The 27,133-nt window shown below is 47.1% G+C and overlaps 1 long non-coding RNA gene across 1 annotated transcript; it reads right to left on the bottom strand.

Moving 5' to 3' along the window:
- Positions 1–452: 452 nt before the first annotated feature.
- Positions 453–22,704, bottom strand: LOC117881091. The gene is made up of 5 exons (XR_004646683.1): positions 22,656–22,704; positions 20,083–20,145; positions 9,394–9,479; positions 4,892–5,057; positions 453–733 (listed from the first exon to the last, which is right to left on the bottom strand). It is a non-coding gene; the product is annotated as an uncharacterized LOC117881091 (long non-coding RNA).
- Between the last annotated feature and the right edge of the window lie 4,429 nt (positions 22,705–27,133).

Genomic DNA, 27,133 nt, shown 5'->3' with positions numbered 1-27,133 from the left:
GGGGGGGGGGGCGGCACTCTTCTTTTTTGCGTGGGGCGGCAAAAAAGTTAGAGCCGGCCCTGATTACCACCTACTTTTCTTGGGCTGAAGGATCTTTTGGGGTGGTAGAAATTTACCCAAGAACAACTACAATTCACAGACCATATCCCAATATCTTTGTTAGCCTCTTGCAGAAGGGATGGAATGCTAGTGTCACTAAAAGGAACAACCAAGGAAAGTCACATATAGGTTAACTAACCAAAGTTATATAACAAGAGTATATCACAAGAAATACTAAATCCTTAATAAACAAAAGAACCTTAATTCTCCCATAAACAGTCCAAATTGCCTTGCATTAGCCCTCCTGCTCCAGCAGTGACTTGCTAGCTCTCTCTCTGTCCCTCTTTGAGTATTTTCAAAGCTCTGAATGTATCTCCTGCTCTCCCAATGTATACATGTGCTTTGATGATCACAGGTGTTTACATTTAGGATTATAGAAAGGAAAGTATATTTGTTACCTTCTTTTTTGAGTGATGTTCCCTATATGTATTCCATATGTAGTTACACGTGTACCATGGACCCAAGTCCAGAAATTCTTCAAAGCAATGTCCATTGACCTGCACATGCGCAGTAGCTCTCCTCATGCTCCCAACCGAAGGTATAAGAGCCAGTGTAAGTCAACCCTTCTCTAGTTTCTTCCTACCGTGACATGGCCTGAGTCAGAATTGTGTCCTCCTTCTCTTTGGTGTACAACCTATAAATAAAACATTTGTAAACAGATATATTCTTAGATTAGTAGTTTAAAAGTTTATAATACAATATAGTTTTTCTTTCTGCCCAGTTGGGAACCCCTCCCCAGCTCTGGGGTTATGCCCAGAGTCCCAGGATTCAAGAACCTCATCTCCTGCCCTCGATCCTTCTCCATCTGTGATGAACATCAATGTTGCCTGTACTGTCTGGATGAGGCACTGTGATGGGTCACCTGCCCCACATGGGGCTCTAAGGGGTTAATAGACCCCTAGGGAGGCTGTGCAGGAGGCAGCCAATCAGAGAAGGGCTGAAGGGAGCAGCCAAGCAGGACCAAGCAGACCCATATAAAAAGGGAGTTGCAGGGCAGAGCAGGGCAGTTCTCTGCTGGGAACCCAGGGAGGAAGGACTGTGTCTCTGGAGGACTGAGAGAACTGCCAGCAGCTGGACAGACCAGTGCTGTTAGCAGGGAGCAGGGGAGTGTGAGAGAGCTCCTGGCTGGCTGCTGGGGTTTGCAGGCTGAGACCTGAGGCAAGGACAAAGAGGATGCTGGGGTCACGAGGAAGTGGCCAGACAATTCGCTGCAGTAGCCACTAAGGGTAGTGGCTGAACAGTGGACTGCAGGTCCCCCGGTACAGGGGAGCAGAACATGTGGCATGGCCTAAGGGCTGTCTTGCTGAAGAGGATACCACAGTCCTTGGAGAGATGTGGGTCCTACAGCAGGAGTGACAGCGGCGAGGCACCACCCGAAGAGGGCACACTACCATGCAAAGCTACTTTCCATGACAGCTGGTAGGAGGTGCCAGAGTGGTGAGTGAACCCTGTTACAGGCACATATCTCTGCAAAGTGCAGTATCTGTTGCTCCTTGCCACCCAGAACTAGAGAAGCCTGGGAGCTTCTCCTACAGAAGTCCCTGATGGAAAAGGCTATAAGGCCCATCTCCGATATGGGCCAGGGAGACCGCCCCATATGTTGGCCTAACTGCCTAGCAGTGCCCCTCCAAGCATGTGCCTTGGAGTGAAGCACTCAACATTTAGGCCCAAGGATTCTTCTTCCAGTGCTCCCCATGAGCACAAGGACATATCCCCATTGAGGACAGTCCATAAGAAACGCACTTCCTCCCTGAGCCAGTCCAGGTTGGGTAAGATGTCGCAAGCAGAACCTGAGGAAGCAACTCTGATGAATTTCCCCAATTGGAGGGCAAGATGCATAAAAAGAAGGAACTGCCAGTTCTATCGGTCACCTCATACCAAAATAAGGATAGATGCTCCGCACTTCTGTCTATGAGTGCTGGTCTGGACCGATTGTTGGTACCTCCTCATCCATCTAAAGACAGTTCTGTCACTGCAGATGCACTAGATCCATCAAACGTAACTGCAGGAACCACTCAGACAGACAACAGGGTATACCGAGATTTACATAACACTGGAGGATATATTCTTCCCTTATCCGCATTCTCCGCTTCTTTCTGGCCTGGTCCTCCTGAGGGAGCTCCCTTCTCAGAGGAGCTGGCCACAGTGGTAATTCTGCAGAGGCAGCTGAGCCTTGATAAACAGTCAAGGGGTTAGGCTTGCCATTCCACTGGGTACAACACCCCCAGGGACTGCTGGTACTGATTTCCTTGGGGTCCCCCACCACCAATCGATTGTCCTTTCTGGTCTTATTGTGGTCCTTGGGATCCTTATGGCAGGTGTCAAGGCCCTTCTCAAGAGTCACACTCCTCTCCCTCTCGCCAGCTGGTTCTGTTGATGTACAAGGCGGAAGAGGTGGAATTAGATCTGCAGGTACTGACAGTTCAGACGGATGCCTCTTCATCATCCCCAGATGAAGCAGGCACTCCTCCTTCGCGTTCTACTATGGACGATCATTGCCAGTACCAGGAGCTGTTACAAAGAGTGGCCAGTGTCCTATAGATCTCATCAGAGGTCTAGGATCCTCAACACTGGCTCCTAGACATCTTGCAGCTGCAGGGACCGAGTAAGGTGGCTCTACCCATCAATGAGGCCATACTAGAACCAGCCAGAGTGGTATGGCGTACTCCAGCATCCTTTGACCCTACACCCAAAAAAAAAAAAAAAAGAGAGATGGTATTTTATTCCTGCTAATGGGGCTGACTTCATATTCTCCCATCCTGTCCCCAACTCAGTCATGGTACAAGCAGTTGCTGAATAGGCTAGGTTATGCTATCAAAGGGCCACCCTGGCAGATAAAGGCTGTAAGAGACTGGATGGAGAGGAAGGTCTTCTCCTCTGCAGGCCTGCAATTTTGTGTCCCGAACTACCAAGTGTTGTTAGTGAAAAATGATTTTAATGCCTATGCGAGGCTTGTAGACTTCACAGACAAGCTTCCCAGGGCCCAATGTCAGTCTCTTTTAGATGAGGGGAAGCTAGTGGCAAAGGTAGCCCTCCAGGATGCAGCAGAAATAGCTTCCAGAAGTTTGGCCACTGGTCTGGTTGTGAAGAGGAATGCCTGGCTACAATTGTCAGGATTTCCTGGGGAGGGCCAAAACAGCATCCAGGACCTCCTTTTTGACAAGTCAAATCTGCTTAATGAAAAAAAACAGATGAGTCCCTGCACTCGAGACTGACTCTGCATTCCCTGGGGATTTATATCCTGTCCTCTAGGAGGGGACACCAGAAGCAACCCTACAGACTGATGCTACCCCCTCCTCATGCACCTTATTACCAGTGCATAGCTGAGCAGACCCGCAAACGCCAGAAGATTCAGAGACCTCAATTCTAGGCCTGCTATTGCCACAGGCTCTATTCACTCTCAGCCACCAAAAGAACTACTTTTGACATATTGGTCGAGACCCGTGTACCACCACTGATGCCAACCATCTTGTCTTCTGTTATCTGTGGGGGTTGTCTTACACTCTTCACCTACAACTGGAACAAGATCACTATGGACAGTTGGGTTCTGGAGATTGTCCACCAGGGATATTCCGTAGTGTTTCTTGCCTTCCCACTTCACAAACCCCCTTCCAAGTCCCACTTCGGGGACCACTCTCACAAGGTAATTCTTCAACAGGAAGCAGAATCCCTCGTACACTGCAGGGCAATAGAGAACCTCCCATCTCATTACAGTGGGAGAGGGTTCTACTCCCCATATTTCCTAATTCCCAAAAAAGATGAAGGGTGGAGACCCATCCTGGACCTTCGGTAAGTTACATCTTTATTCGAAAGCTAAAGTTCTGGATGATTATGCTGGTATCTACAATCACCTCTTCTACAGCTCTCAATGTGAAGGACACATATTTTCATGTGGATATTCATCCATCACACAGGAAGTTTCTGCATTTTATGATAGGCCAGGAACATTTCTGGTATTGAGTTCTCCCCTTTGGGGTGACTACATAATTAAGCAACAGAGGGTCCTGTGGCACCTTTGAGACTAACAGAAGTATTGGAGCATAAGCTTTCATGGGTAAGAACCTCACTTCTTCAGATGCAAGATACAGAATTAAGAGTATTTAGAATTACAAATTTACAAATAAGGGTTTTCTCCGTGGTAGCAGGCCAGATGAGATGTCAGGATGATTGGCTCCTGGTAGGCTGATCTCGTCAGGTCGTCAGGTCAGTGACAAGGTTTCTCATACAACTTTTAACAGCCCTAAGTATTTGCATAAACGAAGAAAAGTCTGTTTTTGTTACCCTCAAGGTCAATAAACTTTATAGGGGCAAGTTTGGACTCAATTTCTGCAAGTGTTCTTCCCCTCAGAAAGGTTTCATGCATTGAGCACCCTGATTTCACATATCACTCGCAGACCACAAACCACAGCGCACAAGTGCCTCTCACTGTTAGCTCACATGGCCGTGTGCACCTACATGACTCCTTTTGACAGACTCCACTTGTAGTGCCTGCAGATTTGGCTCCACTTGACCTATCGGCCAAGCATGGGCCACATCAACTCCAGGGTGGTCATTCCTGCCAGAGTTGTCCCTCCTCTAACTTGGTGGTCAAACCCAGAAAAGGTCATGGTGGGAGTTCCGTTCAGCCCTCCCACCACCCAGGGCCAGCCTTCTGGGATGGGGTGTTCACCTGGACAACCAGACTGCTCAGGGTACCTGGACCCCACGAAAGGCCAGATTACATATAAACTTTTACTGGAACTGAGGGCAGTCCACCTTGCATGGAAGGCCTTCCTTCCTCCTTTACACTCACTCCATATTCAGATAATGTCAGACAGTATCGACGCTGTGGTCTGTATAAACAAATAAGGAGGAGAGAGATCTCTTCTCCTCTCCCAGGGGCCAGCAGACTTTGGAACTGGTGCATCAGGAACTGAATCGTGATACAGGCTGTATTCCTTTCCGGTACTCACAACTCCCTGGAAAATTAAACAGAAGCTTCTTTATAGACCATGAGCAGGAGATTCACGACACATTATCAAAAGACCTCTTCTGCGGGCATTTCTCAGACAGCCTGTCCTGCAAGCCCAAGACCAGACTACACTCCCAAGACTTTCCTTTTATTTTTGGCTAAGTTTTTGGTAAACAGAGCAGTGGAATACATCGGCATGTGCCTTGTGGGTTAGGAGTTACTGGGACATTTGCCACAGAATTAAAATAATCTTAACAGGTTTTTCATCCAGCCTGGACATAATCATGAATCTCTTGGATTAATTTAGATTTCTGTCAGACTATTTTCTTGCATTGGGTCACAACTTTTTCTGTAGCAGCTTCATAGCATATTAGTGTACTTTATGTAGTCTTCATTTGCATTCCTTTACTATTCCTTACTTCCCTTTTTTATTTTTGTAACTTGATTTTTGATTCTTGCCTCCTGCTATTAAACCTTGTTGTTGCTGTGGGCAGCTGTTTTTGTGTCACAGTCTCACTCTCTCTACACACACACACAACTTGTTTGACATTGCTACCAGTAAAACATGGGTTTTTTTTCATCACTGGGGGAATTTCTTTTAAATCAGTGACATTTGCCCAGGTGTCATTTGGCCCATTATATTCAAGTCGCCTTCTCTGAGCTTTTGTTCAACAGAGAGCACTTGCTTTCAAAACTGCAAGCCCAAATTATCTCCCCCCACCCACACACCACAATGGCTTAAATTAAGCATCTCCTATAATAAATTGGGGATGTGTGTGACTGCCTCCTGTACTGGCAAGCAGCATGAAAGTGAAGAATGAGAGTGTGGACAAGGGTCCCTGGAGGCTGTCCACAGACCTTTATTTAACACTCACATCCAGCTTCTCTCTTCCCACTCTGATTGCTAAGCACAGTCTGTCCCACATCAGACATAGGAGAATGGGGGAAAGGTTTGTCAGTCAATCAGTAAGGGAAAGGGAGAGAGAGCTGAGGGAGCTGTGAGGGCTGTGCCTTAACTCAGTTCTAGTAAAGTAAAACATCCCTCTGCTACAAGAGGCCTGAGCTACTGAAATAGCAATAGCTTTCCATTGAAACTGACAGGATCTGCTTCCTCCAGAATGTCTTTACTTTACTCTTAGCTCTGTTTAGAGCTGTTCTAGGAGACAATGGAAGGCACAGAATTTAGGGCCAATGGCCAATTTCGCTGATTTGGAAATGTCTGAGAAGCAACGTTACCTGTTCTCAGTACTTCCAAGGCAGTTTTGCTCCCTGCATTCAGCAAGGACCAGCAGTGTAAGTCAGGTATGGATTTAGTAGAACAAGAACAGAAGGTGTGAAGGGAAGGGAACGTGGTATGGCTAACCTTCATCCCCCAACAAGCTCTTGCAGGTTTACAGAAATATTTTAGACTGAGAATGTTATATAATCTACACGCAGTGCAGAATTTATTTCTGGAGTATCAGGAGCTCTTTTTGATTCTATAATGTGGAGTTCCCTCCCACTTCAAACAATGTTGATACCAGATTATAGTCCAAAGAGAGATTTGGTTTTATAGGTAGCTCAAATAACAAATCAGATTTAGCCTAAGCTTCCCCCTACCCCAAGCTATTCTGGGGGCTTTGTTACAGCACCTCCTCTAACACAGCCCTTGGTTTCCAGTATCCCACAGGGGCACTCCACACCTTATATCCTATCTGAGGCTAACAAGTTCCACCTGCTAGTACAGAGGTGGGCAAACTACGGCCCGCGGGCCACATCCGGCCTGCGGGACCCTCCTGCCCAGCCTCTGAGTTACTTCCCCAGGAGGCTAGCCCCTGACCCCTCCCCCACTATTCCCCCTTCCCCACAGCCTCAGCTCACCCTGCCACTGGGGCAATGCTCTGGGCGGCGGGGCTCTTGCAGTGCCGCAGTCTGTCCTGATGCTTTGGGCTGCGCGGCTGTAGCGCCGTCAGCCACCGGTGCTCCAGGCAGTGTGGTAAGGGGGCAGGGAGCAGGGGGGGTTGGATAGAGGGCAGGGGAGTTTGGGGGGGTGGTTGGGGGCGGGGATGTGGATGGAGGCAGGGCGGTCAGAGGGCGGGGAACGGGGGGGTTGAATGGGGGCAGGGGTCCCGGGGGAGTAGTCAGGAAGGGTGGGGTTAGATGGGGTGGCAGGGGGCAGTCGGGCAGGAGTTCCAGGGGCAATCAGGGGACAGGGAGAAGAGGTGGTTGGATGGGGCAGGGATCCCAGGGGGGCAGTCAGGAATGAGAGGAGGGGTTGGATTGGGCGGCAGGGGGGCGGGAAGGGGTTCCGGGGGCGGTCAGGGGACAGGGAGGGGTTGATGGGCCAGGGGTCCTGGGAGGGCCGTCAGGGGGCGAGAAGTGTGGGGGGGGTCAGATAGGGGGTGGGGGCTGGACCACACCTGGCTGTTTGGGGAGGCACAGCTTCCCCTAACTGGCCCTCTATACAATTTCAGAAACCTGATGTGGCCCTCAGGCCAAAAAGTTTGCCCGCCCCTGTGCTAGCATGAATCAACATTAATTACACAACATCTTTACAGAGGGTTTAGCACCTGAGTTTATGATGACTCAGTAGTGGCTCCCTGTATTTCAATGTAGGGTCCTGTTACGTAACCTGTCACCTTGTTACTGTTATATACTGCAAATAACAATATTCTGGAAGGCTTGAGATCACTCCTTAGTGGTGTGGATAACCTTCACATAGTTTTATATTTACCAGATATTTCCCTTTGAGTTTCAAGTATGCATTAGTATGATTAGAAATAGTAAAAGAGCATTAGGAAGTGGTTCATTCTAATAAATCAGTAGCCATACTAGTAGCAATCAAACTCTCTTTTCTACTTTCCATATCTCCATCGCTGACAGCTATCACGTGTTCTGCTATTACTTATCTCAGTGGATTTGTTTTTACACTTATTTGAACTGGATGAGATTGGGGCTGATGGCCCATCAGGTACCATCTGTAGATTTCAAAGCACTTTACAAAGATGGTCAGCGTCATTATCCCCTTTTTACAGATTGGGAAACTGAGGCACAAAGAAATGAATTATAAGCTAGGTGCGATGCAATCTTTCCTTCACAACTCTGCCAAAACATTTCAGTCCTGACTTCAACTGCCCTCCCCATCTCCAGCTACCCTTCACCAGCAATGATGCAGTATCCTGTACATGGACAAAGAGCAAGAAGGGCCTAGGGTGAGACCAAGAAACTCATTTCACTTATGGCCTGAACTGCATTTCTTAACCAGCGGTGATAGGTTAGTACTTTAATTCACAGGACTATTTAACATTTTACAGCAAAGACATATTGTCATTAGCCGCACTTTGTAAGTTAAAACAATGGTCAGATGGATAATCTTTTATTATCTTTTAATATACTTATTAGTGTTAGACAGAATGAACACTTTTTATGCACATTCTATTTAATGTGCATAAATACATATGAGGATCTGTGTCAAGATGACTATTATACAGTAGTCTCTCTGTAGGCAGAGAAAGTTATATACAATATGGCAAAGATAGTTAAAGATGGGAGCCAAAAGTTAGGCTCCTAAATCCATATTTGTACTCTGATCCTGCAAAGATTTACATGGGTGCTTACCAGGGCCTGCTCCAGGGTTTTTGCCACCCCAAGTGGGAAAAAAAAAAAAAGCCGCGATCGCAATCTGGGCGGCAATTCGGTGGGAGATCCTTCGCTCCAAGTAGGAGTGAGGGACCGTCCGCCGAATTGCCGCCGAATAGCTGGACGTGCTGCCCCTCTCCGGAGTGGCCGCCCCAAGCACCTGCTTGGCAAGGTGGTGCCTGGAACCAGCCCTGGTGCTTACTTTTACTACCGTGAGTAATTTCATTGAGTTCAGAGGGATTGCTCACAGCAGTAGAGTTAAGCATGGTATAAGTGTTTGCAGCATTTGGAAATTGAATAAGTGACCTGATTTTTAGAAGGGCCAAGCACCCACCAGCTCCCCTTGACTTCAGTTTGAGACTGTTGGCAAGTATATGGACCTGTCTACCATTTGACCTCCCTTTCCTTCAACGGCAGAAGGGATAGCAAGGCTACCAGATGCCCCAGAAAACACCAAAGAATAACAGCCTTCCAGCATCTCCTCAAGACGACAACAGATAGATGGGACTCAATGCTTAATGTGGAGAGGTGCATGTGCTCAGAAAATAATTGGTTTTATTTATCCTTAATACAATGGTAAAAAACCCATAATAAAATGTACACTGTATTTGTGTATTAGAAAAGACAGCTAATTTCCATATACTTAATTTCAATAATATTATCATAATATAATTTGTATTTCATTTGTACAAGAAGGTAAGGACCATTTGTTGACAGAGACATACCTTTACCTGGCTCCCTCTGTAACAGATCACAGAACTCTTCAACGTTCCCCCAAAGTATGCCACATTGCACATAGCAGAATGTGATCCTGCAATGAGAGACCGTATTATACATACATACCAGGGAGCACAACTAATGTTGCTGTGGGAGTTTTATTTCTGAATTTCCTATGCGTCTTTCATGTCGAGGACAGCGAACCAGTCTCCCGGATCCAGAGAAGGGATAATTGTGCTGAGAGAGACCATGCGGAACTTCAACTTCACCATGAACTTGTTGAGTCCTCGCAGATCTAGAATGGGTCTGAGACCCCCCCTGAGCTTTGGGGATTAGGAAACAGTGGGAATAAAATCCCCCGCCCCTGAGGAACCTCCTCCACCACTCCCATGGCGAGGAGTGATTGCACCTCCAGGATAAGGAGTTGCTCATAAGTAGGGTCCCTGAAGAGGGACGGGGAATGGGGATGGGAAGGAGGGTAGGAGCAGAATTGGAGAGAATATCCCACTTCTACCGTGTCTGATGTTATTTGGGACCACGCACAGTAGAAGTGGGATAGATGGTTCAAAAAAATACAGGGAAGGATACGGCGTTGAGACAGGTGCTCCGTCCTCGGGCGCACCTTCAAAATGTCTGTTTTGAGCCTGATGAAAGCTTAGTCGGGCCCTGGCCCTGTTCGGACTGGGGATGGGAGGGCTTGCGCTTGCCATTCCTACCCCTGCCTCGGCCAAGGAGGATATGACCACTGTTGTGGCAATTGGGGCTTATAGGGCTTTCGTTGGGTTACCGGGGTGTGCATACCCCCAAAGATTTCATTGTTGCTTTGGAGTCTTTGAGGCTATGTAGCCTGGAGTCCGTCTGTTTGGCAAACAGACCCACCTCATCAAAGGGTAGGTCCTGCCAGGGCCGGCTCCAGGCACCAGCAAAACAAGCAGGTGCTTGGGGCGGCACATTTCTAGGGGTGGCATTCTGGCGCCGGCCATCATAGGCGCCAACTCCGGGGCATGGGGGAAAAGTGCCCCCGCCGCCCCAGCTCGCCTCCGCCTGCTCCCCTGAGCACGCTGCCGCTGCTCCGCTTCTCCCCCTCCCTCCCAGGCTTGCCATGCAGGAAACAGCTGTTTCAGCAGCAAGGCTGGGAGGGAGGAGAAGCCGAGCGGTGGGCACTCAGGGGAGGCGGCGGTGGTGGAGCGGACGTGAGCTGGAGGGGGGAGCGGTTCCTCTACCCCCATTACTTCCTGCGCCCCCCAACCCTAGCTCACCTCCGCTCCGCCTGCTCCCCTGAATGCACCGTTGCTTCGCTTACCCCCGGCCCCCGCAGGCTTGCTGCGCGCAAAACAGCTGTTTCGCGCAGCAAGGCTGGGAAGGAGGGAGGGAGGAGAAGCCGAGCGGGGGTGGGGGGGGCTTGGGGGAGGCGGCGGTGGTGGAGCAGAGGTGAGCAGTTCCTCTACTCCCCCTTTACTTCCTGCACCTCCCACTCTAGCTCACCTCCGCTCTGAACGTGCCGCTGCTCCGCTGAGAGGGAGGAGGGAGAAGCGCAGTGGCGGCGTGCCCGGGGGAGCAGGTGGAGCGGAGGTGAGCTAGGGCGGGAGGTTGCAGGGGGCCCGCAGGAAGCAATGGGGGGGGGAATGCGGCATGCCCGGGGGAGGAGATGGGGCTGGGGATTTGGGGAAGGGGTGGAGTTGGGGCGGGGCCGGGGGCAGGAGGGTCATGAAAAAAAGCAGGGGGGCGGCCAAATTTTTTTTTGCTTGGGGCGGCAAAAATCCTAGAGCTGGCCGTGGGTCCTGCATAGTTTGTTGAACCTCGGGCGGGAGTCCCCAGGCCTGCAGCCATGAGCTATGCCTCATAGCTATCCCTGAGGACAAGATGCACGCTGCTGAGTCTGCAGCATCCAGTGAGGCCTGTAAAGAGGTCCGTGCCACTGCCTTGCCCTCCTCAACAATTGCCCCAAACTCCTCCCTGGACTCTGCTGGAACCAGCTCCCTAAACTTCAGCATTGAGTTCCAGGAGTTAAAACTGTATCTGCTCAGGATTGCATGCTGGTTGGCAATCCTGAGTTGCAAGCCCCCCATGGAGTATAGTTTGCGTCTGAATAAATCCAGGCACTTGGTGTCCTTGGACTTAGATGCTGGGGCTTGCTGTCCTTGCCTTTCCTTTTCATTCACGGCAGCCACTACTAATGAGCAAGGCTGTGGGTGTGTGAACAGGTACTCATACCCTTTGGAGGATTCAAAGTACTCCCTCTCCACACCCTTAGTGGTGGGAAGATTGGAGGCCGGGGTCCGGCAAATGGTCCTTGCACTGGCTTGTATAGTTTTGATGAGGGGTAGAGTGACCCTGGTTGGTCCTTCTGGTGCCAGGATGTCCACCATAGGGTCCTTCGACTCTACCACCTCCTAGCCCTGCAGGTTCATATTCCGTGCCACCCTGCATTGGAGGTCCTGGTGGGCCTGGCTATCTATAGGGGATGGCCCCAAGGCAGAGGTGCCGAGCAGTGCCGCGACTCTGAGTGCTGTCTTGCTTCTGTGGGCTGAGTCGAGGAGCATATCATCACCGGCTTTCCTCGGGACAGTGCTGCCCATTGCGGTATCAGAGGCTTAGCATGAAGGGCCGGGGACCTCGGTGCCATCATCGCGATGAGTTCTCTCGCAGCCTCAAAGGTGTCTGGGATAGAAGGCAGTTCTACCTCCTCCACCACCTGACACGGGGAGTCCAACTGCACTGGACTCGACAGTCCCCCTCGTGGGGCCGAAGTTGATGGTGCAGGCTTCAAAGTTTTCATTGCTGGGAGCTCCTTCCTGGGATGCGCCCCATTAACCGGCTCCGAGGGGGTGGGTCCTAAAGCCAGGGAACCACTCCTCCCCTGCTTCTGGTGCCACTTCTGTGCTGGTGAATGGGATCTGTGCTGGGCTGTTCCCACCAGCTTCGGTGCCGGGAAGCAGCGGTGCTGCAGGTCTTGACCAGAGTCCTTCCACAGTGCCGCTTCTGCATCTGCCGCTGGGGCACTGCGCACCGATGAACTTGGTGCTGGGTCCTGTTGCACCGATGTGGGATGCAGTCTAAGTGCCGCCTCCATAAGGACCTGCTTCAGTCTAAAATCCCGCTCCTTCTTGGTTCGGGGGCACAAGCCCTTACAAATCCTGCACTTTTCAAACTGATGCATTTCCCCCAGACACTTTAAGCAAGTGTCATGGGGGTCATCCGTTGGCATGGTCTTATTGCAGGACTTGAACCCCTGGGACTAAGGCATGTAAGTCCCCAAGGGAGAAAGCAGTCAGGGTGGAGGGTAACCCCCCCACAACCCATCAGCTAACTAACTAACTGGAACTACATTAGCTATGAACTAACTATAAACTAATCAACTATGGAACACGAACAGTACGAAGCTAGGGAACATGTGGAGAGCTTAAGAAGCAAGACACTACAGTTCCAACGACTGTCATGGGGGGTAAGAAGGAACTGGAGGTGCCAGGTCAGCAGGGTCATATATTGAGTGCCATGAAGGCGCCACTTTCCAGGGCTCCACAGCCAACCCGTCGGGTGCTGCTAGGGGAAAAACTTTCTGATGACTGTGCACACACACCTAATTGGAATCAATATGAGCAATCACTCAAAGAAGAGCATACCTTTTTTGCACTGTAGACTAGACACACCCAAAGACAGAAAAGCTGATTTAGGGGCATAATATGCTCTGACAGTAGTTTCACTGGCAATAGCAGTTTAATAGCAGTTGCTGAGGCTTTGCAGTAAAAAAGCCAGACACTCATGCCAGTATACATTTCTGGTATTGTGTGGCTTGAAATGATCAGGCAGCTTTGGTTTAAAGCACCAAACTTTAAGACTTGTAGCATGCACTCATTAGTATTCTTGTCTGTTAGTCCTAAGCCTGGGAGTATTCATGTTAAAGTTTAAAAGCCCATTAAGCTTTTGTCAGAAGTAAAATAAATGCATTGTTATGACTGAACTCAAACTACCACAAATATATTTCCCTAATATGGAATAAGTACCAGTCATGGGGCTATTCTGATCTCACTAATGCTTTTATAGCTATGTAATTATAATTCATTTGACTAGGTATAGCCCCTGGGACATAATTATCATGTTTCCAAGGGGATCCTGCAAAAAGAAAGTCTGTCAACAACATGAGCACTTTATAAAACACTGCTCCATTTCAATCTCATTTAATATCATCATTGTCTTTTAAATGCCTAGAAGTTTGATGTAATTTTAAATCTTTTTAGTGGTGCAGTGGAGAAGAACTGAGACATAGGGCAGAGGCCATGGTTTTGAGCTGCACTATCTTGGCAGGCGGGGATCAAATGTGACTTTAAGTTGGCTTTGCACCTCTGAACTCTGGGTCTGGCCCCTGGTATAAATTAGAGCAGAGGAGAGCCTGCTCCAGCTTAGGGCAGTTTCCCCCTGTGGACTGCTGTGCAGGTACAGACTAGTCAGAGTGCAGACATACCTCCTTTTACAAACACATCTGGTCTCTAAGCATTACTCCGGACATACCCCTGCTCCAGCAAGAGGGAGAGCATAAAGTCATTGTGCCAGCCCTATGGCGCTGGGGGAATTTAGTTGCTTTCAGGTCTCTTTACAGCATAAGAGAGAGAGACAGAGGGGCTTGCAAATAGCTCAGAATTGGGACCTAAATGTTAAACAGATGGGACCAGGCTCTGGGTGTAAAATAGCAGGGCAATGGCACAAGGAGCTCTCCTGTGCACATCTGCACGAGAGGGAGCTACAATCCTAGCATTTGCACACTCAGAGCACAAGTGAGCAGGACTCATGGATCTGCTTCTGGTGCTAGCCCCTCTAAAAGGGGGTGGGCTCTAGGCCCTTCTCCCTTCTTTACAAGTGACTGAACAAGGGTCAATGGAAGGTGGAGCACACAGTGCACCCTTAGGTAAGGTGCAGTAGGGGATGCCTTGGCAGTGTGCCCAGATACATTCTGGCTATGTCTGTACTAAGGCACCCTGTATGCCTCTGGGAACTGTCCCTGTGGGTCCCAGAGTCTCCTACAGCTGCTAAAGCAGGTGGCGGTAATGGGAGCAGTTAAAGAGCCTGTAAGGAATGAATAGAAGTCCTGGAGTTTGGTCCATGTGCTTGGATTGGGCTATGAAAGTATTTGGAGTGTACATGTCAGTCTTTGAACTTTTACCACCCTGTGGTGATAATGCTCAGTGAGAGTGTTTTCCTTGCCATAGCTGCTCATTAAGAAAAAACAAAAACAAACCAAAACATTCTGTGCTCTACTTGTTCTAATGCTGAGGAGGATTCAACTATTCAGAGATGCTGTCGATGTCCACCTACGAATTCCTATTCCTAGAGTGAAAAGATACAAAATACTTTTTTTGTGCTGAATTTAAGACTTTGATTTTTCTCTACAAAGGCATCAGTAAGCCAGCTACAATAGGGACCACCTCATTTCTATCCACATGACTCCTAGACACCTACACTCTTTGGGACAGAGACACTAAGAAGGCCTAGCGTGAAGGTCCTGACACATTGGTGAGCACCAACTCACATACGTAGTCCTTTGTGCTCACCAATATGCACTAGGATTACACAGTCTAGATCTAAACATTTTCAATTAAGGGCACGTGACTTTGGAACAAGCTACTGGAGGAGATAAGGTTAAGCCAAAACCTGGCTGTCTTCACAACATACCAGAAAAGTGTGCCAAAGCCTTCCTGTCCTGACAGAAGAGGTGCCAACACACACATAATGTTAGAAAAGATTCCTGGAGCCTTGGAAAGCTGAAGAGCAGAATTCACTGGGAAATCCATTTTAGATAATGCTTTGTGGAACTAAATGGCCTTTTCAGAATTAGACATCACAGTGACAAGTGCTGTAGGAAAGCCTGCCAGAGATATAAGTAAATAGTTGAGGAGATGAACTAAAATATTCCTTACAATTATTTATTAATACTGGATAATGAGACAAAAAACTCTTGTTGGAATAGGGTTACCATCCGTCCGGGTTTCCCCGGACATGTCCGGCTTTTTCAGCATTAAATGGCCGTCCGGGGGGAGATTTCTAATCAAGTAGAAATGTCCGGGATTTCCCCCTTCCCCTCATGCGGAGTGCGGCGTGGCTGATTGGACGCCTGACCTGATTGAAAGCCGCTCGCAGCCACTAGGGCCTCTAGCAGCCAGAGTCCCTTCCCCTCTCCCTCCTCCCCCACAGAGCAGCGCGGCAGTGTTTGATTCCACGTGGAGCCTGCATTTCTCCCTCTGCCGGGTGAGCGGGGCGGGGGAGCAGGGCAGGCGGGGTATGTGTGTGTGTAGAGGCTGCAGGGGCAGGGCAGGCAGGGGGTGCAGAGGCTGCAGGGCGAGTGGGGAGCAGGGGGCACAGAGGCTGCAGGGGCGGGGGCGGTGCAGAGGCTGCAGGGTGAGGAGGAGGAGCAGGGCAGGCAAGGGCATAGAGGCTGCAGGGTCTGCGGGGAGAGTGGGGAGCAGGGAAGCACTTAGCAACCCCCAACCAAGATCAGAGCGGGAGGGAGGAGGGGGAATGTGGGGTGCTTAGAGGAGGGGGCAGAGTTGGGGCAGGGACTTTGGGGAAGGGGTTGGAATGGGGACGGAGAAGGGGTGGGGTTGGGGCGGGGGCGGGACCAGGGCCCCGTGGAGTGTCCTCTTTTTTAAATGTTTGAATATGATAACCCTATGTTGGAATGAGTAGAAATTATTACATTGAAACCTCACGATTTGGCCCTTTAGTTTTATAGCATAGTAGATGGACACTTTACCTATCTGTTTACATGGATTTACCTTTATTCACCTTCATTAATTCATGTTCAACCAACACTGCAATGAAACCTATAAATGAAATTTCACCCAAGTCATACTAATCAGACAGGAAGTCTGATGATCATAGTGGTCCCTTCTGGCCTCAAAAATTGATGAAACAATAATATTTTGGATTTTTGCAAATTAAGGGAGAAGCATCATAATGTAGATCTAACTGAAATCATGTCCATATTTTCTACTCTAGCACTTGAACCACTCTCAGGACACTTGCCACAGGACAGAAGGCAAAGTGTATGTAAAAAGGAAAGGAAGAATTTAAAAGGATGGATTGATCTCAAGGTCCAATTGTGGGCTATACTGCATCATCATCTACCTAGAGAAACCCAAGGAATGACCAGAGAGGACGGAAAACTCAGTGAGGTTCATTTTGTAGCATTTCCTTCCTGCTAACCTAAACATCTCCTTGCGAAATTTCCCTCTGGCAGTTACCGAAAGAATTCACCATTTTACCCACTGACTCAGATGAACCCAGGCAAATAATTCATTCTCTTAGGAAATATATGTAAGAAAACAATTACAGAGAAAAATCAGCTTTTGTCTTCATTGTTCTAGCCACAGAGTAAAAACAAATAGTGCAGCAACAAAACTGATAGTAAAATAAAGGCCTAGTAAATGGGCAAAAACAAACAAACAAGTAAACAGCATTTCAATAAAAATACAGACAAAAAAATAATAATCACCAAATAGCAATGCATTCTTGGGCTGCATGTGTGTGCAGGCGTGTGTGTGTGTGGGGGGCAGGGTGCGGGGCATTAAATAAAAAGACTCAGGGCTAGTCTACACTGGCAATGCTAAAGCTCTGCTTTGGCAGCGCTTTAATGTAGCTTGTGTGGTTGCAGTGCAGCGCTGGGAGAGAGTTCTCCCAGAGCTCTAAAAAACCCACCTCCACAAGGGGCGTAGCTACCAGCGCTGGGAATGTGGCTCCCAGCACTGGTGCACTGTCTACACTGGTGCTTTACAGCGCTGAAACTGGCTGTGCTCAGGAGGGTGTTTTTTCACACCCCTGAGTGAAAAAGTTGCAGCGCTATAAATTGCCAGTGTAGACAAGCCCTCATTTAGTTTAATGACTCCTCAAATATTAAAGGCAGATCACCAGCCGATGTAGATCAGCATAACTCCAGTGAAGAAAACACAGAGCATTGCATATGCCTGTGTGACTTATCTGATCATATTGTACCTCAGTCAGAGATTATTTGTCCCATCATGCAAATTTATAAAGCATTCCAGAATATCTGCCCTTTCCCACACTCTCAGTCACAAGCGCTAAATACAGCAACAGTATTTGGGCAACCAGAGCTTTCAGCAGCTACTGTTTATATTTAGCCTTGGCATTTTATATAAATGACTTTCATTTCAGTAAATTGGACTTGGGCTTGAAAAAAAATGAGGTACAGTAATGCAACAGTGTATAAAGGTCTGCCATCCTAATATGACATGGCATCTTGGCAAAGTATCTCCTCATTAGCAATGTTTTGGTCAACTCAGTTCTTGCTTTCAGCATCAAGGCAGGAAATGTCAGATAGATAATACTTTTGTTTTGGGAATCTGGCCTCATTATCATTGGGAAGGTTGGTGCAATTTTTGCTAGCTACTAGTGTGCAGCTAGAGATCTTGAAATTCAGCCAATGGCCCATTTCCGATAGACTGCTTTTGAATTTGCTCAGGGATGGAGAAAGTGATTCTGATCAGAAAAGGACAGCCACTGGATACAGATGATCAGAAATAATTCTAAGGACCTACCCAGCACTTTTATTCAATCCCATTGTAAATTGCAAATGAAATGGATGGATATTTTCAGCAGGATGGTTTTCTTGCGTATACAGCAGTGTGTGTGGAGCTAACATTTAATTATACCTCTGGAGTAAAAACATCTGAAAATAGCCCAAAACTGTAATTAGAATCCAGGTAGAAGAGAGTGTTTCCAGGGATAATAACCCATTACAAGCTAAAAGGAGGTATATGAGGTCTACGCCCAAGAATATTTTTTTCCAAACAAAATTTGAGAAAAATCCATCTGGCCATTTCTAAGTTACAAAACTTCTTTAAAATCTGTGCAGCTAAAATATCTTTCTCTGTTGTTGTTATTATTATTAATTTCATTTATATTCCAGTAGCATCTAAAGGTCCCAGTCAGGATTGGGATCCAGTGCTCTCTAGGCAAAATCACAATACATGGTCCTGTTCCATAAAGCTTACAATATAAGGGCTCCATTGCACTTGGATCCTTACACCTGTGCAAAAACGATTGAAGTCACTGGGAGTACTACAGGGCAAAAAGTTCTGTCTAGATGGTTCCAACTGCAGGATCTGGGGCTTTAGAAATCTTTTCAGAGGTATAATTCAAAAATAGCATGTCATTTTAAAAGAATTGTGTGGGCACCAGTTCTGGTTTAAGGTTTATTAATTTTTTTTCCATTACAACTGTTGAGTCACTTCAATTAAAAACAAAAACAAACCCTTATGCTAGTGGGGAAACTTTTGATCAAAAGAAATTGTATAGAGTTTTTTCCATATATATCCTTACTACATACTGCAGTCACAGTCTATCAGGTCCCTAAATTATGAAAGCTTTATACAAACAGAACACAGCCCGAAAGGCGCCATTTATGGTCTGTCTGGTGGATGATATTTACTGTCTTTCTAAAATTAGTTATTTTTCTAAAATGTGCATTCATCTAAGATAGCCCATACCAACTCCTATGGTAAATATGCATGTCAGCACTTTCCATAAAAAAATGTGTCCTAAAAAATAAATGTTGATAGAGAAAACTTATTGGTAAGCAATGCTAAAGTGATGACCAATCAACAGAACCCAGCACATTCTCATTTAAGACTGAAACTTCTTAATTAATGTGGCTAATTATGCCTAGACCCAGGATGGAGAGGAGATTATTTTAGATACAATCAGTGCTCCAGTACTCCTGAAGAAACATGGAGCTCCATGTGGTATGTTGCAGATAATGCCATGGGATAATGCCAAGTATGTACACAAACTGACTATGGTGCAACATAAACAAAATAAACTAAATGTAACAAGTCACATATTGGGGCTAATCAATGTCCTGTGCTATCCATAGGAATGATGCCCCTAAATGTAAATGCTCTTTAGAAAGGGTGGCCTGCTCCGTAATTGTCCATTTTAAAATCTTAAACTTCTGCAGTTTGTAACCTGATGGGTAAATTCAAGGAGCTACGAGAAAGCTCATAACACCTCCATTCGGGTCAAATTTAATGCAAAAGGAATGAGTGCTGGGAGGCTTGCTCCTGCTGCTCCCAGTGAAATCAATGAGAGTTTGGCCACTGATTTTAGTGGGAGCAGAATCAGACCTTAGGAAATGAACACTGAGAAGGGGAGGAGCATTTACAGTTCTAGAAGTCCTTGTGTTAGCCGTAAAAGAGTTAAAGAAATTAGATCCAGCATTTCCCCTGAAATAGAAAATCAGCATCAGGTTTAGCTGCTGTACAATATGCTGTTGGCACTGATTCCCAGTCTACAATGCAAGCTCTTCTTTTCCAGCAGTATTTACTATACTTGGTTTCTAATGTCTCTTTCTTCACAGATTTTGCAATGCAATGAGATCTCTCATCAAAGGTACCATTTTACTTTAATGTTATTAAATTCCTACTACTGGTCAGCTTTCCTTTTCTGGCCTTTTAGGATATGAATTTTTAATGTGTTTTAATTCTGGAAGTGCTCTACCATGCAGCTAAGAATGTGTTATTTTTAACAATTAGGAAAAGCTTCCCATGGACTATCATACCGTATTGCTGCAGGGCCAAATTCAAGTCAACTGCGTTTAATTGGAAACATTCAGTAGAGAGTGTACAATATCATATGCCATTATTTGGTATAGAGCGCTGCAATGGTAGTTCTTAAAGAGCTCTTGTCACCTGTATTTCAGAAGCTGCTTTCTCCTCACCAGTGAGAGTCCTCTATTATCAGGAAAACAGAAGCTGTATAATGGCAAAGGTTGAAGAAGTTAAATCAGAAAAGGTTTTAGAAATGACCTTTCTGTAGTATGTGACTCAGAGAGCCCTGTGTTTTTCCTTCCTTCCTTCCTTCCTTCCTTCCTAAATTAAAGAAATACAGGGCAGGCTGCTTGCCAAATAAAGGGCTAAATCAGCAAGACATTCCATCATCAACAGTTTATAATGAAATAAATTATCAGAATCCTGAAGGGAGCATAGGCTTTGTAGAAAAATCTCCCAAAAAAGAGAATATTGTTAGAACGTCACGTTCCAACAAGTAAGTAGGAATCACTGACAAGCCAAATGTTCATATACTAAATGCAAATGCACACAGCACTCTTGAGTAATATTACGTCATTAGACAACTCTGATAATTACTTTTACACACTTGCATTTCATTTTTGCTTCTTTTTATTCATTTTGTTTGAATCCAGAAATTGGAATTTGCCTGGTTAATTTCAATTTTGTTGTTTCTCAGACCTGTACTTGCATTAACAACTTCCTCTGCTTTTTGTTATTTTCACTGGGTTTTTGACTTACCTTTTCTCTGTATAGCCAGATTGGAGCTTGTGAGCAGGATGCTAATCTACAGAGCTGTAACCACTGGCTGAACTGATGTTTTGCACTGGACAATGTACAGAAATTAGAACATTCAGAAACATAAATTACCTTTTTGCTAAATTCGCCCTAAATGCCTAGTTCTTAACACATTTTCTGATTTGTGTCCATTTTCCAAAATATTCAAACCATAGTGGCTGACTTGTGTTTGCAGGTGTGTACAAACACACACACACACAAATGTGGGTACAAGTATTCAACTGAACACAAAAATGTGGAGTTTGCATGTACTGCCACATGCACTTCTTTGTTGTATACACTGGCATTTGCACATGCAAAATCATTATTTGTGTGTTAAGTTGGAATTGCTTATTCAAATGGATAATTTCACCTGCATGTGAATGTACATGTTCCTATGTATCTTATGCAGGCACAAGTCAGCTTCACTGTTTGAATATTTGGCCCTCAGTTATTAATTCTTAGGTAGTTAGTGCACATTCACTAAGTGCTATTTGATGATTTAAAAGCATACTTAATCCTTACCATTCCATTTTATATTTGTGTAAGAGGCTTCCAGGTAACAAAAGACATCACACAGCTTCCATTGCTAAAAAACCAACCCTATGCTTCTCTCCAGCTTGCCTGGCAGAAGCTACTACTGCTATCTACACCCTATAGGGCCCGAGTTTCCATTTAGTCACAGCAGCATGACTATCTTACACAGACACTGTTCAGCCAAGTTCTGAGGGTCTGACCCTCGCTGACTGGGCCATTAAAAGTCCAGTTGGTGGCGCAGCCAGGCTAAGGCAGGCTCCCTGCCTGTCCTGGCTCTGTGCAGCTCCTGGAAGCGACCGGCATTTCCCTCCAGTTCCTAGGCAGAGAAGCGGCCAGAGGGGCTCCACATGCTGCTCCCACCCCAAGCACCAGTGCTGCAGTGCCCATTGTCCAGGAATGGGGGAAGCGCAAAGAACCGCCTGGCCGCACCTCCGTCTAGGAGCCGGAGAGAAATGCCGGTCACTTCTGGAAGCTGCCTGAGGTAAGCACCACCCGGAGCTCGCACCCCAGAACCCTCTCCCACACCCAAACTCCTGTATGTTTGGAAAGTGCTTAGCACACTGTCAGCATTACCACAGTCTACATAGTACTACAATATTAATTATTTAAATCTTTTTTGACACAATTGCTGCAAAACAGGTTGCTAGGAGTATTGCTGTATTCATGAGAGAGAAAAATCAGTTCTCAGTTTCACCTCAAGCTTTCCAAGTCAAATGATGGGACTCTAAATATTAAAGTCATCACCTACTAGGCAAGCTCTTCAGTTTCCCCATCAGTTACTGACTCATCTCCCTGCAAAGCCAAATATATTGCACAGGCATCATAGATTATATAGGGTCACCGGCTGGATTATTTTCTGGAGGTGGGAACTCTTAGCTCATATCATAGAGAAAGTTGCTGAGCTCATGAAACCTTAGATATAAAATGAGCTCCTGCTCATATCAGATTGTTGCCTATTTACAGTAACTGGATCTAGTCCAAATCCCTTAGCTACTATGCTGCTGCAATGCTATGCTAGACCAAATCTGCCTAGAAAGGACACTGCATTCTACTCCAACCCCCCCACTCACAAACACTCACTGCTGACAACGGATTCAGGTCACCGTTTGTTAGCACGCCTGTTTTTTTTCCTCTCTTTGTTCCTTTCCCTCTTGTTCTCTATGCTTCCTAAAAAATCTGTCACACTTTAAAGCGCTGCTGTTTATTTTTAACTCCACCCTCCTCATCTCTTTCCCCTCAACTAGTTTTGTGGTGACTGTTTCCTTCAAGTTTGCATTTCCCCCTCACTCCAGCTTCTGTCTGCTTTTCTCTGAGCTCAATTAATATGGTTTTCCATCCACAACATCCCCTCCCCCACATATGGGCTATTTTCTTCCCTTTACCTTATTTTGCTTCCATTCCCTGATAACCTTCTTCCAGCTTTTCCCCTCCCCCTCCCTCTCCCCTCCCCCCACCAACTGGCCTGGGCTGCTTCCTTTTATCTGAGTTCTTCACTTGGAGCATGTGCAGCAGGGAAGAGGGGGTGTGGCCTCCTGGGCCTACAATGATTGGTCTGCCTCTGGCAGCACAGTGCAGGGCTGGTACACCCCGTCACACACCCTCCCCCTCAAGTCTGGACCGGATGGTGGTCCCCCTCACTCTCTTCCCCCATTACCTGGGAAAAGAAGCCCACATTTGCATGGGTTCGGCCCAGGCGGTGAAGTACCTCAACATTGTAGGGTTGGAGGGCAAGGTACTATCTCATAATCCTGGCATTAGTGTCTTTCATAAAATGGAACCATCGGAGGGGTGCGTGATCTGTGATGAGCTGGAAGTGGTTCCCAAGCAGGTAGTATCGTAGTGCTTTTGGGACCAATCTTATTTAATCGTTTTATTACTGACCTTGGCACAAAAAGTGGGAATGTCCTAATAAAGTTTGCGGATGACACAAAGCTGGGAGGTATTGCCAATACAGAGAAGGACCCGGATATCATACAAGAAGATCTGGATGACCTTGTAAACTGGAGTAATAGTAATAGGATGAATTTTAATAGTGAAAAGTGCAAGGTCATGCATTTAGGGATTAATAACAAGAATTATTATTATAAGCTGGGGACGCATCAGTTGGAAGTAACAGAGGAGGAAGAGGACCTCGGAGTATTGGTTGATCACAGGATGACTATGAGCCGCCAATGTGATATGGCCGTGAAAAAAGCTAATGTGGTCTTGGGATGCATCAGGCGAGGTATTTCCAGTAGAGATAAGGAGGTGTTAGTACTGTTATACAAGGCACTGGTGAGACCTCATCTGGAATTCTGGTCTCCCATGTTTAAGAAGGATGAATTCAAACTGGAACAGGTACAGAGAAGGGCTACTAGGATGATCCGAGGAATGGAAAACCTGTCTTATTAAAGGAGACTCAAAGAGCTTGGCTTGTTTAGCCTAACCAAAAGAAGGTTGAAGGGAGATATGATTGTTCTCTACAAATATATCAGAGGAATAAATACCAGGGAGGGAGAGGAATTATTTAAGCTCAGTACCAATGTGGACATAAGAACAAATGGATATAAACTGGCCATCAGGAAGTTTAGACTTGAAATTAGATGAAGGTTTCTAACCATCAGAGGAGTGAAGTTCTGGAACAGCCTTCCAAGGGGAGTAGTGGGGGCAAAAGACATATCTGGCTTCAAGACTAAGCTTGATAAGTTTATGGGGGGATGGTATAATGGGATAGCCTAATTTTGGCAATTAATTGGTCTTTGACTATTAGCTGTAAATATGCCCAATGGCTTGTGATGGTATGTTGGATGGGGTGGGATCTGATTTACTACAGAGAATTCTTTCCTGGGTGTCTGGCTTATGAGTCTTGCCCACATGCTCAGGGTTTAGCTGATCGCCATATTTGGGGTCGGGAAGGAATTTTCCTCCAGGGCAGATTGGCAGAGGCCCGGGGAGGGGTTTCGCCTGCCTCTGCATTGTGGGGCACGGGTCACTTGCTGGAAGATTCTCTGCATCTTAAAGTCTTTAAACCATGATTTGAGGACTTCAATGGCTCAGACACAGGTTTGATACAGGAGTGGGTGGGTGAGATTCTGTGGCCTGCATTGTGCAGGAGGTCAGACTAGATGATCATAATGGTCCCTTCTGACCTTAAAGTCTATGATTCTATGATTCACAGCCAGTGCCTCTTTCTCAATTGTTGAGTACCTAGTCTCGCGAGGGAATAACTTCTTACTCAGGTAAAGCACCGGGTGTTCCTCTCCATCATGATCTGGTGATAGGACAGTTCCCAGGCCTACCTCTGAAGCATCGGTCTGGAGTATAAACCTTTTTGCAAAATCTGTGTGAAAAAGGACTGGCTCCTGACTTAACCCACCTTCAAGGCCTGGAAAGCGTACTCGCAGTCCCGGGACCACTGGACCCTCTTGGATTGGGAATTTTTCATCAGGTCTGTTAGGGGTGCAGCTAATGTGGCAAACTCCAGAACAAAGCATCTGTAGTAGCCGGCCAGGCCTAGAAACTGCCTCACTTGCGGTCGTGGGGGTTGGACAGTCCTTCAGGGCTTGGACCTTATCCATGAGTGGGCACAGCTACTCCCACCCCACTATGTACCCCAGATATGTTACCTCCTTTTGCCCTACGTGACACTTGGAGGGCTTGGCCATCAATCCGGCTTCTCCAAGGGCTTGCAGCACAGTGGTGAGGTGTCTAAGATGGTCCTCCCAGTTGGTACTGTATATCACTATATCATCAATATAGGTGGCCGCGTATTGCTCGTGTGGCCGCAGTAACTGATCCATAAGCCTCTGAAAGGTCGCAGCGGCCCCATGTAGCCCAAATGGCATGGTTGTAAATTTGAAGAGGCCAAATGATGTGGTGAAGATTGTCTTCCCCCGGGATGCCGGAGTCAGGGGAATTTGCCAGTATCCTTTTGTGAGATTGAGTGTAGATATAAACTTGGCATTCCCCAACCGTTCCATAACTCATCTACCCACCTGCATCAAGCCTGGAAATTACATTTACTTTCCGAAAATCTATGCAGAACCTCGTGGACCCATCTGGCTTGGGAACAAGGATGATAGGACTCCTCCACTCACTACGGGATTTCTCCATGACCCCCAAAGCTGGTATCGCCTCCAGTTCCTCCTTTTCGATCCCCCACATCTTCCGGGGCAACAGTCGGTGATGATCCCGCACCTTCTGTCCTGGGTTGGTGGCTATGTGATGATACACCATCTTTGTCTGTTCGGGACGGGGCGATAGAACGGTTGAGAAAGACTGGGTCAGTTTTTGTTGTTGCTGTTGTTCTTCAGTGAGCTCCTGCAATCGTTGTTGCGTTGGGGGGCTCAAAATTCAGGGTCAGTTGGGTAAGTAGCAATTAGCATGCCCTTCTGGGCTTTCCATGCCTCTAGGATTTTGACATGGTACACCTGGGTCTCACGATGCTGTCCGGGCAACCAGACCTCATAATCTACTGGTCCCACCCTTCGGACTATTTCAAACAGTCCTTACCATTTGGCTAACAGTTTGGACTCAGATGATGAGAGTAGAAACAAGTCACGACCATCAGGTTCGAAGGTCCATAGACGGGTGCCTTGGTTGTACCTCTGCTCCTGGGTCTGCTGTGCTTTCATTAGGTTCTCGCGGGCAAATCCCCCGAGCCTCTTAAGGTGCTCTCACAATTGTAATATATATGGAACGGGACCCGGTAACCTGGGACTCTTTTTCCTCCCAGATCTCACGAAGGAGGTCCAGGATCCCTCTGGGTTGCTTTCATACAACAGTTCAAATGGGGAGAAACCCATGGATGCTTGTGGTACCTCCCATATAGCGAACAGCCCAGGCAGGTAACAGTTTATCCCAATGCCGTGGATCATCCTCTACAAATTTATGGAGCATTGATTTCAAGGTCCTGTTAAATCTCTCAACTAAGCCATCGGTCTGGGGATGGTAGATGGAAATCTTCAGGGCCCCGAGTTTAGTAGCTTGCATAGCTCTGCTATTAGGCAGGATGAAAAGTTGGCGCCCTGGTCTGTCAGAATCTCTTTTGATATCCCAACTCAGGCAAACATTTCTAAGAGTTTCTTTGCTATGGCAGCGGCCTTCGTTGAACACAAGGGGACAGCCTCGGGCTATCGGGTTGAATAGTCTACCACCATCAATAAGTAGCAGAACCCAGAACTACTCTTCTTTAAGGACCTGATTAGGGCCATACCTATCCTCTCAAATGGCACTCCTACCACTGGGAGGGGGATCAAGGGCGCCTTGGGTATATCTTTGGGACTGGCGCGTTGACACTCCAGGCAGGAAGCATAAAAGTCACTTACTTCCTTATGGATTCCGGGCCAGAAAAGCCTAAGGGCCACCTGGTGTAGGGTCTTCTCTCACCCCAGGTGTCCATCCCAGGGCACCAAGTGTGCCAGGTGCAGCAAGTCCCGCCGGAATGTATGTAGCACCAGCAGTTGTTGGATCATTTCTTGGGTTTGTGGGACCTTGGTCATCCAGTATAGGCATTCATTCTGGACCTCAAAGTGGGGCCCTTGGCGTGGCCATGGGTTGGCATCCCCTTCCACCTCGATTGGGGTCAATTGATCCCATATACTACTCAGGGTGGGATCCTCCCTTTGCTCTCTCAGGAAGTCCCCGTCAGTCACCAGTCATTCACGCTCTGCTTCCAGTGTCACCCCTCCTATAGGATGTGATACAGGGTCCTTAGAGAGGTCCAGGGGTCTCTCATCCTGTCCCTCTTCCTCCTGCTGGCCCAAGAGTCCCCTTGCCCATGGTCTTTGCTTTGTTTCCACCAGTGGCCAGTTCCCCATTCTCACATGACCTCCCCAAACCAGCACCAGCCATGACCGAGAACTGCAGGGTACGCTAGTTT

The sequence above is a fragment of the Trachemys scripta genome, chromosome 7, assembly GCF_013100865.1.
Source record: "Trachemys scripta elegans isolate TJP31775 chromosome 7, CAS_Tse_1.0, whole genome shotgun sequence".
Classification (NCBI taxonomy): domain Eukaryota; kingdom Metazoa; phylum Chordata; order Testudines; family Emydidae; genus Trachemys; species Trachemys scripta.
This window is presented reverse-complemented; position numbering and strand designations above follow the sequence as displayed.